Here is a 15,870-nt window from a genome sequence, read left to right on the forward strand (position 1 = left end):
TACATATCCACATGCTCATGCAGTGGTGCTTTGTGCTGTGAAATGAATATTGTTGTAGTCCGAAGATATTGGTGTAGGTGGGACACATATTAGTGCTGCTGATGCTGTTGCTCTAGAGCCAGTCTCAAAGTCACGCGCCGCGCTCACTGGGATGTATTGAATCAGTAATCAGATCATATTTTTTTAAAAACACTTTCAATTTTTAAAAAGTAAAAATCATCTGTGTTAAACCTTTTGCTGATGTTACTTTATAATATACAATGTCATTTGCACTTCTACTTGTTAGAATTCCATATTACACAGAAACCACACTTTTAACTCAAAGAGACTTCATCTATTTTACCTTTATGGGGTTAATGAAGTGATAGTCACAGATAAATTTAATTTATATTTCAAACAGACCTCTCACACAGGGCACAAGCTTGGACGCAAACACCCAGAGCAGACATATCGACTGAAGGAAGAAATGTTGCTCAGAGGTGTAATAAAATGTGATCAAATGAAAGTAATAAAGTATTAATGAGGATGAGATAATTCAACCGGGCATAAAAATAATCAATGTGTGCGACAATGGAGAGGAAATGGCCACTTTCACTGGCATCTCATCCTACTGGACCGCTGCCCACATCGTTAGAGGTGATTCCCCAGTCAAAAATATATCTCATACTTTGAGCTGTGCACGAGGTTGACTACTTTTTTGAAATAACAGCAACTGTTCTGGGACCAGAAAGAGAAACGGTGAAAAACAGAGGCGGTATAGGCCAGAGAGACCAAGAAGACAAGGATGATGAAAAAAATGAACGAAAGGATGATGTAAAATGATAAAGAAAGAAAACACGAATTCTGTCAGAAAAGGCATCCTTGATGTTGCTTTTTTAAAAAAGAGGTTAGAGATTGATTAAATTTAGAGATGCACTGATGCGCTGTCAGCTGATTCACTCGCTGGGTAAACACCTTGATTAATGTAAACCCAGTGTATCTTCTTTTCTCTGAAACAAAAAGGAACATGCGCTGGGCTGTGACTGTTTCTGTTTTAATTATAATTCTGATTGCACTGCAGCCATCTGCCGTTTCATCGATCCAATAGCTTTGCATTAGGAAGTCTTTTTTTGTGCTGCAGTGATTCCCATAAAAGTAATTATTGTTCAGCATTAAATGGATTCATCTTCAACACAATCAGCTCAGCTCTGCTGTTGCAGCTGGTTTAGATGAAATACTAAAAGAAGCTAAACACAGCTTAGTATGATAGTATGATGCAAACATTTACAAAATAATTTGGGGGAGTACTGTATACATTTTAACTGAATGGCCAATGTCTCGTAGATTTAAAGAAGATGAATCATGTGTATCATGAAATCTCATTGTTAGGAAGATAATCAGAAATGGGAGAAAAAATGAAAATGGACAAGCATTTATATCACTTCTCTCTTACTGACAGCTCAAACATTTTACAATTATTATTTAGATTAATACAGTACGCTTAACACATTCTATGAACTTTAAACACTTTACCTAACTGTCTCCACATTTAATCTAACAGGCTTGTTTTTGGACTGTTGGAGGAAGCAGAGTATCCAGAAGAAATCCACACAAGCGCAGGAAGAACGTGCAGACTCCACCCAGAAAGGCCTGAACCAATCAGGATGCTGAAACGAGAAACCTTCTGGCTGCAGGGCAACAGTGCCAGCCACTGCACCACAGTACCGTCTGATAGCTCTAATCAGCGCATCTCTAACTCAAACACCAGTTTGCTGTGTTTGAAAGTTGGTGTGGTGACTGTTTAGGGATCAATGCAGATTACAGCACAGCACAGCAGTGCCGTGGTTAGCACTGCCACCTCACAGCAAGAGTGTCCTGGGTTTGTGATGACACTTCACTACTTGTAGTTGACAGTCGTGGACGGAAATGGTTGATTTGTGACCATTCATAACTGTTGCCACATTAAAGGAATCTTATTCAGAACTCAAATTTGATCACTACAGTGATCGAAAGCAAATTGAAAAAACTTCTTCAATTCAACAACACTGCAGATACAACACAACTAGACGCAGAAACCAGTAACAACAAATCCCTCCTTTTTGCTGTTTCGTATTTTCACTGTGTTTTCTAGATTTGCTTTGATCTTTTTGTTTTTGCGTTGCAATCTAGCATCATCCAACATCTGCCTGCATTAAAAGGAACTGAATTAGAGAAGAGCATCATGGTGTCACCTTCTTTGTTCAGGTGACATTTGGCTGTTGGCAGTTTTATAAGGAAAACTTAAAGGCAAAAGAACATACAGCTGTCACTTTCTCCAAACACTTTTACTTATTTCCACTGGGTCAGTACTGCAAACATGAAGTCATGTGGTAAGGTACTTTACTGAATGAAGCATTTAAAAAAGAGAAAAATGGCACAAACATGGAGGAAACAGCCTGTTGATTGTTGGCAACAAGTCCCTGTTCTCCTGATGCACGCTGCTACATCACACACAGCCTGGAGGGATGACTCACACACATTTTCTATTTGTTCAAAAAAAAACCTTTCATCCACACACACACACACACACACACACACACACACACACACACACACACACACACACACACACACACACACACACACACACACAGCAGTCCTGGGTTTCCTGGCTTGGATGACGGCAGTGAGATGTTCAGTATTCAGAGTGAAGGAATAAAACCAGTGAACAGGGCGAGCTGGCTTCAGTAACAAAGCAGCCTCCTTGTGACTCGCTCACTGGGACTCGTGTGTGTGTGTGTGTGTGTGTGTGTGTGTGTGTGTGTGTGGCAGGATCTCTCCTCATAAAGCATTTGTTCATGCATAAAGCGACTGCACATTAAAACTTTGCGTACTGTAGACGGCGCTTCTACGAGCATATGCGTGACAACACAGCTTACTCATGCACAAACGCACAAAGCCATTTTACTTACCCAAACCAAACTCATGGGGTCGTGGAGGAGTTCAGCTGCCCTGCAACAATCCAAGAAAATGTGATGAGGAGACGGCCTGAACAGAAAATTACACACATTAAAACAATATTAGCATCTTGAACACATCCTTGGGACAGACTCTAAAATGCACCTTTCAATCATAAGCTCAGAAAGTGGTTTCTCACAGTGCAGCATCCTCCTTTACTGAGCCAGCTTCTCTTCTACCTTAATGTCCTGAGACACTTAACCAAAGTAAACAGATCAATGAAAAGAAATTGCTTTGTTTCACTGTTTGGCTGTAAAGGATTTGTCTCCACTGCACCTATAGAAAACCACTGAGAGAATCAGCGGCTAATATTTCTGTTGAGAACCTGGCACACTCTACAGGTTTCTACTGATGTGCCTTTAGTGCTTGTTCCTCCAGCACACAAGCACAGAATATCATTTTGTGCTCTGATAGGTTTTATCACTGGTTACTTTAATCCTTTCAGATTTTAGTACCTCATATGTGGTATTCCAGCCCCTGTAATTGTGCGTTCTTTACTCTTCCAAGTGTCTTGGTAAATAACAAAGAGTTTAAAGGAGCTGCCAGGGTAAATTAAATGTTAAGACGGAGAACATACAGCTTTTAAAAGTATGGGAATTTAAACGTCTCAGTGGCTGCGTGAGCAGCCTGCGTGTCTTTCCTGAGGTAGTGATGAGGATTCCTCTCTCCAAGGTAAAGGGTGTATAGATTGGATTATTGATCGGTGTGCACAAAAGGAAGAGAAAAGGAAGTGTATGTGAGAGAGAGGGAGAGAGAGAGAGAAACAGGAAGGAGGGAAGAGAGAACGGTTCAGAAAGCCAAAGCAGCCAGCTGGTAGATGAAAGCAAGCTCCATAATGACGGAGAGAGGTGAGTGTTATGCCACAGAGTGTTTTTTTTAAAGATGCATCAGGCTGTTCTCGTTCTGTCAAAGCTGCTGGCATTTACACACAAGGTGCCCTTCAGTGTCTGCGCCCTGATGCTCCTGGTTACGGCAGGTTAGGCAGACGTGTTTGTCACTCCCAACTCAGTGTCGTCTCTCTCTGCAGTTTGCCTTTTGCCCTCAATCCCCCCAAGCAGTCGTGTTAGATGGCTGTCCCATCCCTGAGTCTAGGGTCTCTTCCTTTACAAAGGAGAGTTCTTCCTCCTCACTGTCACCAACTATTGCTCATAAAGGATTATCGGATGATTAGGATGTTTTTTGGGTTTTTTTTTACTGTTTCAATGTTTTTTACCTTACAGTACTTTACTGTTATGTAGGAGTATAGCGTAACTGAGAACATAGGTTTTATTCGATGGGAACAATCTTTGCTCACAGATTTGATCAGAAGTCAGTTACAGGCCAGGAGTAAGGATGTCTGGTTAAAGATGACTAAGATGCTCATTTCCAGCTTCATCCCTTGTCATAAACAAGCTGATTCAGTAATCACAAATAATGTGCTTTTCATTGACATCATTATAATAATAAGTCAGAAAAAAACTATCTGAACTTTCAAAGAGATTACACTGACGTCACTGTTTGATACATACATGTATCTATGCCATTGTGCCCTGTGGACGACAACAGACTAGTGTCATTTTGGCCTGACATTCTTAATTTAATTTCATTATTTAATTACATAAGAATTGTGTCTCGATTCATCACTCAGCAATTCCAAAATAACTTTTTGCATTTTCACATCACTCATTTCTCCCTCGTGATGTGAGTTTGTGAAATTCCAATACTATTCTTTCAAAGAGCAGTGCTGCATTAATGACAGATTACATACTAGCAAATTGGATTTCCACTTTCATTTAGCTTTTCTTTTTTTTTCTTTTTTTTACTTTTCTGTTGCAGTTTTGTTAATTTTAGGCAATTATGTGATTAAACCCTAGAAAAGAGTTTTGTATTGATACATTCCATCACACCTACAAGCCAAATGTCTTCCACCCTAACTGGAAACACCTGCAGAGTTCATTTTTGCTCCAATGGTGATTATGTCAGCAGAGAGCGAGCTCTTTTGCAGTCCATTTGTGCACCAAGGGAAAAAAGGGAAAATGCTGCTAAGTGCTTACTCAGTGTGTTATTATGTGACACTTAAGGGCCAAGCATCAGAGTGTGATGAGCTGGTAGTCAATGAAAGTTGGTAGGAGTGATCAGTGCCGGCAGACTTGCTGCAACATCAAGGTGTAACAAACTGAAAAATGTGCGAGTCCCTGAGTGGAGCCAACAGGACCAGAAATAAACTACCTAAAGGCTGCTGATGATGATCCGAAGGTGACAGATGAAATGAAAGCAAAGCTGTCCATCTCCTGTGAGCCGGTTCAACAGTCAAAGACAAATCTGCTGCTTGTTTTTGCCAACAAATTTGCTGTCCTGTCTGTTTGACTGTAACACTTTTGTGTGTACCCATCTTTAAAAAAAATCAAATCTCCTTTAAATATTTGAGGATATAATTGTGTTCTCTGGTTGGATAGTATATTTTGCAAATTGAAAACAGCTACTGTATCTGGCTGCTTGCCACGCCAGGGAAACCTTCCCTGCTTCGATGTCCGACCGTGGATGGCTGCCAGACTTTCAACACTCAATTGGTGTTTCCCCAAAGTAAGATTGCTGGCATGCAAAGGATCCCAAAGCTAGACAAAAGCACCTGCTGCTTAAAATTGCTCAATTACTTAATACTCAATACAGCAGCTCACCTGTTGCCTGGAGCCAAAAATGCACCAAAACAATTAAAAAGTGACATGATTGTTAAAAACTCTAAGGAGCTTGGAAAGAGAAGAGTTTTTTCACCTCTCATCAGCGAGGTTCTAAGACCAAATGATGGAGAGTCCCAGGTACTCTCTAGTGGGGGTGTCCCTTAAGAGAATCATTGACCCACTACTGGTGATGTGCCTCATCACACGAGTCGGGGTGTGAAAAAGGCTGTGGGTGATTATCAATAGAGGTTTCGAGTGAAGCCACTGTGAGAGCTTGCCCCCACCCTATCATGAGATCAACTGACGCAAAGTGTGAGTGGGCATTAAGGAGGCTGGGAAGGATCTCAAAACTGGATTATAGATGGCAGACAGTTGGTGTCGTAAATCAACGCCTCTGTTCAAAGATAGACGTTCACAGTGGACATAGATGCTTCTTTCACTCCTCTTTCAAACCATCTGTCTTCTCTGTCCAACATGTGAACATTGGCTTCCTCAAAAGAGTGACCTTTGACCTTTAGATGCAGATGGACAGCCGAGTCTTGTCCTGTTGAGGTGGCTCTTCTATGTTGTGCCATGCGCTTATGAAGTGGCTGTTTGGTCTCTGCAATGTAGAGGTCTGGGCCCTCCTAGACACACTGTACAGCATACACTACATTGTTCAGTTTGTGTTTGGGAGTTTTGTCTCGGATGAACCAGTTTGTGTCTGAGTGTGTGGTTGGGTCTGAAGTACACTGGGATGTCGTACTTGACTTGAAGACTCTCCTGAGTTTCTATGATAAACCGGCTACATAAGGAATGACAATGTTGTTCTATTTGTCCTTCTGATCCTCCCTAGTTGGTGTCTGACCTTCTTTACTATGCATCATTGCAGATTTAATGAAAGCCCAATTAAGATAACCACATATTTTAAAAGGTTCCTTTACATGTGTGTTCTTTTTCTTTCCCTTCTGGCCTAGAGGGAATGTTTTCTGCCTGGTGTTGTAGGGTCCTGATTACTCCAAGTTTGTGTTCCAGAAGGTGGTGGGAGTCAAAGAGTAAGTACTGCTCTGTGTGTGTGTGTGGGCTTCCGGTAACTTTAATGTTGAGGTTTCCACTCTCCTCAATGTGGACAGCACAGTCCAGAAATGGTGAACCATTTTCCTTTGTATCTTCCCAGGTGAACTTCACATGTTCACATGATCTCATTGCACAGAAACATAAAGCTTCTAGTTCTAGCGTTCTGATTTTGACCCAGGTGTCATCCATGTATCTGTACCAGTGGGTACGTGCTGTCACTGTGAAAGAGCCAAGAGCTTTACTTTCCACTTCCTCCATGTAAAGGTTGGCTACAGTGGGTGACACGGGGGCACGCATGGCACATCGATGTTTTTGTCTGTAGAAATCCTCGTTTTATTTAAAAAATGTGGTGGTGTGGCAGAGGTCTAACATTGTGCAAATCTGATCGGGGGATAAGCTGGGTCTGTTTTCTAAGGAGCTGTCTTGTTGTTGTCCTTTCCTAACAGTGTCTCCTGCCTCATTATTAGGTATGCAAGTGAAGAGAGAGACTACATCAAACGGCACTGATGTTTCATCTGGATCCAGCGTAAGTTTCTGGACCTCTTAGATTTCTTAGATGACCATGACCCGGATGACTGAAAACCTACACAGACGATTGTTATTAAAGTTATTTTAATAATGATTCATTCAGTGGGTCAAGTGCTAAAGATCTTTACAACATTTCTGTGTTTTTTAGGCTTCTTACCACCTGATGCCCAAATGCAGAAGCAGTAATTATTGATTTTGACGTGACGCTCTGGTTTAAAAGCCACTGTAATGAAGCTTTTACTTAAATATGAAATATGAACAGTGTGAGTCCACTCCTGCTTTTAGAAAACAAAATATGCTCCTCTTAAACTCACTAAATGCTTCTGTTTCATTGCCAATGTTCCAGCAACTTCTGCTGTTCACTAACAGCAGTAAACTTATCACAGCGCTACCATGTAGCACAATGCCACCCAGCTGACAAACAGAGAATGCACTATTATATTTTTAAGTGATTCAGGTCAAATTATACTAAAAGATTTTTAGGGTTCCTAATTTTTCAATGTTACAACACTCCTGAGTTTATTCTTTGTTGGAATTCATCACTTTTGGTTCAAGTCAAATTAACCAAAACAAAAAAACTTCTTAATGGCCCTCACTGTTCGAAGTAATCTACTCTGATTGTGTGCTGATTTAGAAAGGCAGCTCGACAAAGGTTTAAGAGAGAGAGAGAGAGTGAGCGTGTGTGTGTGTGTGTGTGTGTGTGTGTGTGTGTGTGTGTGTGTGTGTGTGTGTGGGAGAGCAGGCGAGAGAGAAAGAAAAGTAAACTAGCAGGAAGGTGATGCAGTTAGTGCATCTGATGTGTTGTGGTCTTGTTTCTTTCCTTATCTGTCAGCCACATTTTGTCTTCGCTGTCTTGTTATTATGCTGCCAGCATAAGTGTGCCAAACACACATACACAAACACAAACACACACACACACACACACACACACACACACACACACACACACACTTCTAGGACAAATAATAATGCCATGGAGTGCAAAAGTAAACAAAAGAGGCAGGTATAAACCTATATAAGGACACAAACTACACAAATAAAACACACACTTCCTGTCACAGGGCAGATAAAATAGCTGGAGCGCCGCAGTAAACAAACACTGTAGCATCCCGGGCAATAACAGAGCCGCGTTTCAGCAATCGATAAAGAGAAGCATGGCTGACACCTTCACGAATATGAGATGCTGGTTCACAGGCCACAGCAAGCAGCTAACACAGATTCTTTCTGCTGCTCTCTAAAGAAACCACCATCATGTTTGTGCAACAATCCCAATGTAACACACTAAGAACCAAAAATGCAGGAATTTAGCAGCAGAAGCAATGGCTCCAGGATTTACAGCCCTATTCCAGAGAAGGTAAACTGATTGGTGCTGAAAACTAGATGTATGGAAGATTTTCTACACGTTCCATAACTTTCACTTTGCCATATTTATTTTGGTTAGCCCATGAGCCATGTTAATCTTTTTTGGAAACACATTTTTTATCCATTTCCTGTGTCCTGGAACTTTGTTTGATCTTTGCAGCACCGATGTTTTACAAAAAGACTTCCAAAAAGTTAAGCCTTTCAATTCAGTTTTATTTCATTAGCTGGGCCCACGTCCTCATTTTAGATTTGCTAATATTTTTAGGAGATAAAGGCGAATCGCTTAAAACAGCACATCTCCCCTCTCTGGTTCTGAACTCGCCTTTCTTAAAAACCCAGAGAGATTATAGTTGCCCTACATTGAAGAACACCAAACCCTCTTCCTATTTTATTGCTTATTTTCATCAACAATTCTGCTAATTTTGTGTGTGTGTGTCCACCCTAGGGGAGCTGGTGTACCACCTTCTCCCGCTAGTTGGAAGCAACTTTTACACACATTTCTACACTCCTCTCTTTTTTTTTCTTTTCTTGTTTTTGTTCCCAATTTTCAACATTTTTAACCCCATTTTTCACTGTTTTTACACACACATCAACTTTTCCCACACAACCATTCTCTTTCATCTCATAACATACTTGTACTCACATTTCTTACCATACAGTCAAATATAGAGTTTTATCTCTGGCCACTGGGTGAAACGTCCGCTGCTACTGGATCTAGATCCCATATTTACATTCAGAGCGTCCCCTGCAATGGCCTAATATACCATCACTCCACACACTGTATTGTGCAGACGTGATTATCAACAGTGGACTCAAACCACCGTTCCCTGTGATGGACCGGTGTTTTTGCAATTACTTTCTGGCAGATGATTGCTCTTCTTTGCACAACACTGGAACTGAACACAAGCCTGGGGACTCGAACCCCAGGATTTTCCTCCCGGAGACTCGAACTCCGGAGCAGCAAGCACTTCACGACTCGGCAAGACAAAAAACTCCTCATGACTGTATACAAAGTTAGCTACAACTCACCCATCTGCAGGAGTTCCCTCAAAGTTGATGGTCTCGGTGGTGACTGAAACACACGGTTCTGTGACTCCTCCAATTCCTTCGCTTCAAAAGCTGGTAGGACCATCCCATCCTCATCGCCATTTTGTTGTGGAAGTTTTCCATTTAAATAAAGCCTGCAGACGAGCGGTGAGCGGTAGCTAACATTCTTTAATCAAACACACAAAGAACAGACAACCAATCTTGATGAAGTCCCTGCATGACCACGGGACAGACGGTCAGCAGAGTCTCCCTGAGCCTAGCATGGCTCTCAGTTAATCAAGACATGAGCTGCGGTTTGGGGAAGGCCTCAATGGGGACTGGTGGCAGCTCCCGGGCCTGGCAGATCCTCATGTACTAATAAAAAGTGAAGAAGTTTGCAGGGGGGGGGGCTATACATAATACCCAGAAGGTGCATGTTTGGAAGTGTGGTCACACTCCTGAAATCCAGATAATTTATCTCCAGTTGTTTACTGCCAACAGTCACCTCAAGGTGCTTTATACTGTATGGAAAAGACAGCAATTAAATTATTTTTTGGTAGAATTAATTCAACAGTCATGGATGGATTTGGTTGAAAAAAAAAATGTGACCAGAGGTCAGTCCACCAAGAAAGGGAATTTAATCAGATCTGGATTCATAAATGTTGGATGGATTCTTTACTGTAGTGAGATCAGAGAAAACTGGACCTTATGCTTCAGATTTTTACATCTTCACAAATTCATCTCAAACTCATCACAAAAATGACACAAACTAATCCAGTCAGGGACTAAATTCACCCTGCTGCTGAAATTATTACTATGAAACGTCTCTGGAGTCACTCGCAGGCAGATCGGCCTTGTTGTTTACAACCTAAACGAGCTAATTTGTAATTACAGTTTGTGCCTTCCTTTCTTTTCTAAAGTGAAAAATGTTGTTTTTCTACCAGCAGGAAAATTCAACAGCATCTCATTCTACAAACATTTTTCTCTCTACTGAACCAGTCACAGCACACATGTCACATTACAGCAGACCGGATATTAAAATGTCAGACGAATTATTTCAGCATGATGCCCACATTTGTGTCTGCTTCACCTTCTGTCACTGGGTTGTTCTTTGCAGAAGACAACAGAAGAAGAGGTAAAGAGCAGATAACAGGTTCAACTCAGAACTCTAATGGTTGGTGAATATTATCACTCTGGGATTTTGGCTCATTAGAACATATTGCTACTCTTGTCATTCAGAAACCTATTAGCACCAAACCTACAGGTTCAGACTCACACTGCTGTTAAACAAACAGTAATGAGTAAACTGAAGTAGAGCTGGTTGGATGGCTGTATACCTGATGTGATGGAGAGAGACAGCAGATTTTAGTCTAAGGGAGACTGATGTTTTCTCCATCACTGTCTTCTTAGAAGATCCTAATTAAAGGGGTTGTTGGACTACTTTTAAGGGATATACCAAATTAAGAATAACTACCGAGACATTTCTGATTCAATAACAATCTTAAGGCAAAAAGAAAAGACCAGAATTCAAGATGACATGTAATCCCTTTAACAGCATGTGTTGATCAGTGGGTGGTGGGGAGGTCTGGAAAGTGATTTACAAGTCGCAGCAGGCACCAGACAAGAAATACTGTGATGAAAGAGGCTGAAGGATGGAGAATCATTCCCAGTTTGTAAGGATGTGAGAACATCTGTGGACAGTCAGAGCCCAGATTGCAATTTAAATGTTAACGGATTCAAAGTAAAGCAGGCAAAGTGATAATTACAAGTGAAAGGTGAAGCTACTTTCAGCAGCTCCCTTATTTACAAAGGTCATCACAGCAGATAGCGCCACATGTTTTTTAACACCAGAGATTGAACCAGAGATGTTTAGGTAAGCCACTACACTATGGAAGTGCTAATTCTGATTACTTTTAATAGGTTATTTTGCTTTGTTTAATTGGAGTCTTCTCACATGTGCACACACTTCCTGCTTTTTTTTTTATTTTACACTCCTTTCATGTTGCAAAGTACATATGGCAGATATATGATCTTGCAAATAGAAAAGCTGCTATTATGTGAAAACAAAGCTTCTCCAGACATCACCTGATAGGTGCAAGTGAGAACACAAGTGTTCAGCATTAGCTTGTTTGTAACCTCCCAGCTCACGAGCACCAAGCCAGTCAGATTACAGCAATGTGTACAAAGCACTGTTGGCTGCTTGATGCACTCACCGCTCGCAAAATATATCCTTAATGTCGAGGGTTTCACTTCCTGGTTAAATGAATGTTGGAATAACTTTGCATCACTGCGGACATAAAGTTATGTTACACCAGGGCTGATGCTTTGATCTGTACTGATTGGTTTAGGCAAATCAAATTCTCGCTGTCAGAAATTGGTAAGAATCTCACATTAGATCGAAATGGAGTGCCGTGCATTATTAATTGTGATTTTGGGCTAATCACCACAAATATAATTAAATGAAAAAGCTACTTAAGGGGTGACAATGGAGAGATAATCCACAGTATGTAGATAAAAAGTGATTAAAAGAAAAAATAATCACTTTGAACGGTCAGTGAACCCAGAAAACGCAATGTATAAAAATTAGTCTATAAACTAGTTACTACATCCTCACACATGGTAAACAGGAGGATATTAGCTTGCAATGACAGCTTCATAGCTAATGGGCTCCCACGTCTTCACATAAACATCATTATTCTTATAAATCTGGCTTGTTGTCAGGGTTAGGTCGCTGGCAACCAGACGATACTCTGGGTACTTGATCTATTTGTGTGCATGTTTGCCTCATTACTCAGAGTGTGAAGAGCAAATCTTTGGTTTTCGCAAATGATCTGTTACCTGTGCTGCTGCAGTCCCCTAACGAAGAGCTTTCCAGATTAAGGGCCAGACCTGAAATCTCAACAGGCTGAAACGGTGCACAGAGCTGCTCACAGCAGAGCTCGCTTAACAAGGAAGGTCAGGAGTGATGGAAGGATGAAGAAGATCAAATTGTTAATAAAAATTGAGATTTTCATTTCATTTACATTAGTGGAAATAATGTTTTATTTTCATTGCTGATGCTGCCCATTCAATGCTGAGGTTAATAATTACAGAAACACAAGTTTAATGTGAGTCTTAATGAGAAGCAGGGTCGTATCGTATCGCATTGTTTTGCCTTTATGCCGGTTCCAAACAGCTGACAGCGTCCCGCTGATGTCAATTATACAACCAAACCAGAGCACTCAAATACCAGCTCGCTGCAGCATGCAACAACATTTTCCCATTTGAAGAGAACATATTCATTTAGTGGTTATGAGGCCATTTTCACAACCAACTACCTCACATTACCGTCTTATGGCACCAGAAATTTTTATTCCCTGCATACAGAGTGAAATCTCTGAAAAAGATTCAAACTGAAGAATGACGACTGACTCTGTGAAGGTTAGTTATGCTGATTCTAACAGCAGAGGAACCTCCCGACCTCCTCACTGTGTTTTCTTTCAACTTTACACTGCAGAGCTGTCATGCTTTTTCTTTATTCCTGTCAAGTTTAGCCCCTTACATAGGTGGATGGTCATATTACACATGGCCAAACAATGAGATCAGCAGATGTGAAAGTAATTTCTGACATAAGAGTTTTGACTTCCAAAGGCTCTAAATTCTCTGGTTCTGATATTTTCTTCTACTCTTTGTCATCTCAACTGTTGGTCAGGATTTCACTGAAATGTTGTATGTAAAACATGGACCCACTGTGATGTCATCCATTGGTTACCTACTTAAAAAACTGCCCCCTGCTGTCTATTAGAAAGAAAGCAAATTTGAGGCACTTTGGCATTTTATATACAAAACCAATGGCTCTGAGAACGAAGCCACACCCACCACCAGCTTATCCCTTTGCGAGTGGTCGCCAATTAGAAAAAGTATGTTTTAAAGGGAGAAGCGCTATAGTACAAGGTTCAGAATGAGGTGAATAAGGGATATTTTTGAACTGTGACATATGCAAAGCTATTGGAGTGTAAGACTAAAGAAAATGGAGCTGGAAATGAGCTTATCAGGGCCACTAAAAGGTCTAATGAATGAGATAATATTGACAGGCCTTCATTAATTTTGTCACAGTTACAGGTCCGTCAGACGCTGCTCTGATGTCAGAAACAGGCTGCTTTACCAGACTGACTTCTTCCCAACTTCTTAGTTGTATATCTGATATACAGAAAAGGTTTAACAGAATCTAAAAAATACAAAAGGACCCTTTCTGGTCCCTGTATTTGTAATCAAAAGATTAGAGGTAAAATCTAATTTTAAAACACAAAGAAGAAAACAAAGAAGTTTAGAGGCAAGTGAAATATGACCATCTGCTTCATCCCATCATCGGCTGAAAGCCTATGCACACATTTTGGCACGATGACTGAATTACATTTGGATAAATCCAATTAGCTCCAACAGTGCTGTCATGGATTCTCTCTGATGTTTGGTGTCCCAAAAAACTCTGGAGACAAGGGGTACTTAGAGTGCCTGCAGATGAATAAAATGCAAGTGAGCACAGAAACGGAAATATTCCCGATTTGTCTTCATACAGTCACACGGCAGATTTGAGTAGCATTTAAGGGGATGAAAGGGGGCAGATTCACACTGATAGTTCAACATCGTCATATTTGTTCATACATTTATAAAAAGGCAACTTAAAGCAGACGGTGCAGGTCGAAGTCACACACATATTTCACTTCAATGTCTATAGAGTAATGAGTCCACATCTACAGAGATCAGTAATAGCTATTTCATGGTCATTTTCCAACTTGGTTATAACATTAGATGAGTCTGAAAGTCATTTTGTTTTAATTTACATGCTAAATACTCTCTGATGGACCACTCAGGGCACGTAGATTTAATTTCAATATCAAATGTGCACAGAAATATCCCCAGGTTGTGTGTGAGTGAGTCACTGGAACATTGCAGGTAAATGTCCTGGGAGAAGGAACAGATAGCTCTATCATGTCAGAAGCACATTTATCATGCTGATAGCAGGCACTTCACCACTCAGCTAGGTACATTTAACACCTCACCGAGGAACATCTTGACTCTAATGTGCTTACACAAGCAGAAACTTGAGGTGCGTTCACAATAAGACACTTCTTAACTCATTATTTTCTCATTTGTCTCTTCCTTCTCTTTGATCCTGATTCCATGTTCTTCTTACTTGACATTCTTTGTCTCTTTCTAGAGGGAACCAATTAATCAACCCTGAAATTACTTCATCAAATCAAAGATGACAGAACAACAATTCTTTATTCTTTAGATTATAAGACTGTGTTGTGACTCTCTCCCTCATCAGTCAAGGCCACCCGCGTCGACCGAAGATTGTTGACTTTTGCCTAACTGGGCGAAGGGACACTTTCTCTCGGCTGAACATGGAACACACACACACACACACATACACACACACACACCCTCCAAACGCCTTCGAAGCTTATGTCTTCTATGTAGAGAGATGTGCTGATTCATGTGCTGAGGTGTTTTTTTGTCTGTTCTCAAACTGATCTCCCTGTTGGAGCTCAGTCTGGGGGGAGTTCTTTTTTCTCCTCGTCTTTCCACAATTTGTGCATTTTCCATTGTTATACCTCTCTGACCTGTCTTCCCCATGTGATGCTGTAATGTGTGTATGGTCGGAAGGGTAAGATGGCGCTGCCAAAGGTCGGCAGCCTTAACCCAACAAATTTCCCACGCGTGGGACTAATAAAGGTTATCTTATCTTATGAGGTGTGATTATTTAAAAGAAACTGTTGAACTTTAGCAGATCTCCCCCTCAAGATAATTTTCTTGTGCACCTCTGGTCAGTTTACAGAACACCATTTTGAGAATGCATCATTGAAATGCGTGTCTGTTCTTATGTACTTTCCCGTCTGTGAAGCACACTGGATGGCTTGACAAAGTCCCTGGAAGGAAAATCTCTCTCACTTTCTCTTTTGGCAAATTGGCACAAATTAATGTTGGTTTCTCTAAATTTTCTCCCTCAGACACATCACAGTGGAACTCCATACTGCCAGTTTAACCTCTACAGGAATGCTGTGCATAGGGTTGCCAACTCCCTGAAAAATAAATAAGGGACACCTCGTGGCCAGGGCCGGGCAACCCATTTGAGCTAAAAATAAATGGCTAAATGATCATTTGTTTCCCATATGGTCATATCACAAAGAATATGCATCTGCTTAAATCAAATTCAAGTCAAATGGTTAAAAAATAATTTCACACACAAAAAAAGAGCTACCACACTGGGAAGGGTGAAGACAAC

General features: G+C 40.8%; 1 protein-coding gene across 1 annotated transcript in view; it reads right to left on the reverse strand.

The window, feature by feature from the left end:
• The window catches only part of slc8a2b (solute carrier family 8 member 2b), a 199,520-nt gene that overhangs the window by 138,725 nt on the left and 44,925 nt on the right, over nucleotides 1-15,870 (reverse strand). The window contains exon 3 of the mRNA XM_042227025.1: nucleotides 2,931-2,970. The gene's annotated coding sequence lies outside the window, so the exon portion shown is untranslated. The remainder of the gene's footprint in view (nucleotides 1-2,930; nucleotides 2,971-15,870) is intronic.

The sequence above is a fragment of the Haplochromis burtoni genome, unplaced genomic scaffold (assembly GCF_018398535.1).
Source record: "Haplochromis burtoni strain Fernald_Lab_line unplaced genomic scaffold, NCSU_Asbu1 Contig_238, whole genome shotgun sequence".
NCBI classification, from domain to species: domain Eukaryota; kingdom Metazoa; phylum Chordata; class Actinopteri; order Cichliformes; family Cichlidae; genus Haplochromis; species Haplochromis burtoni.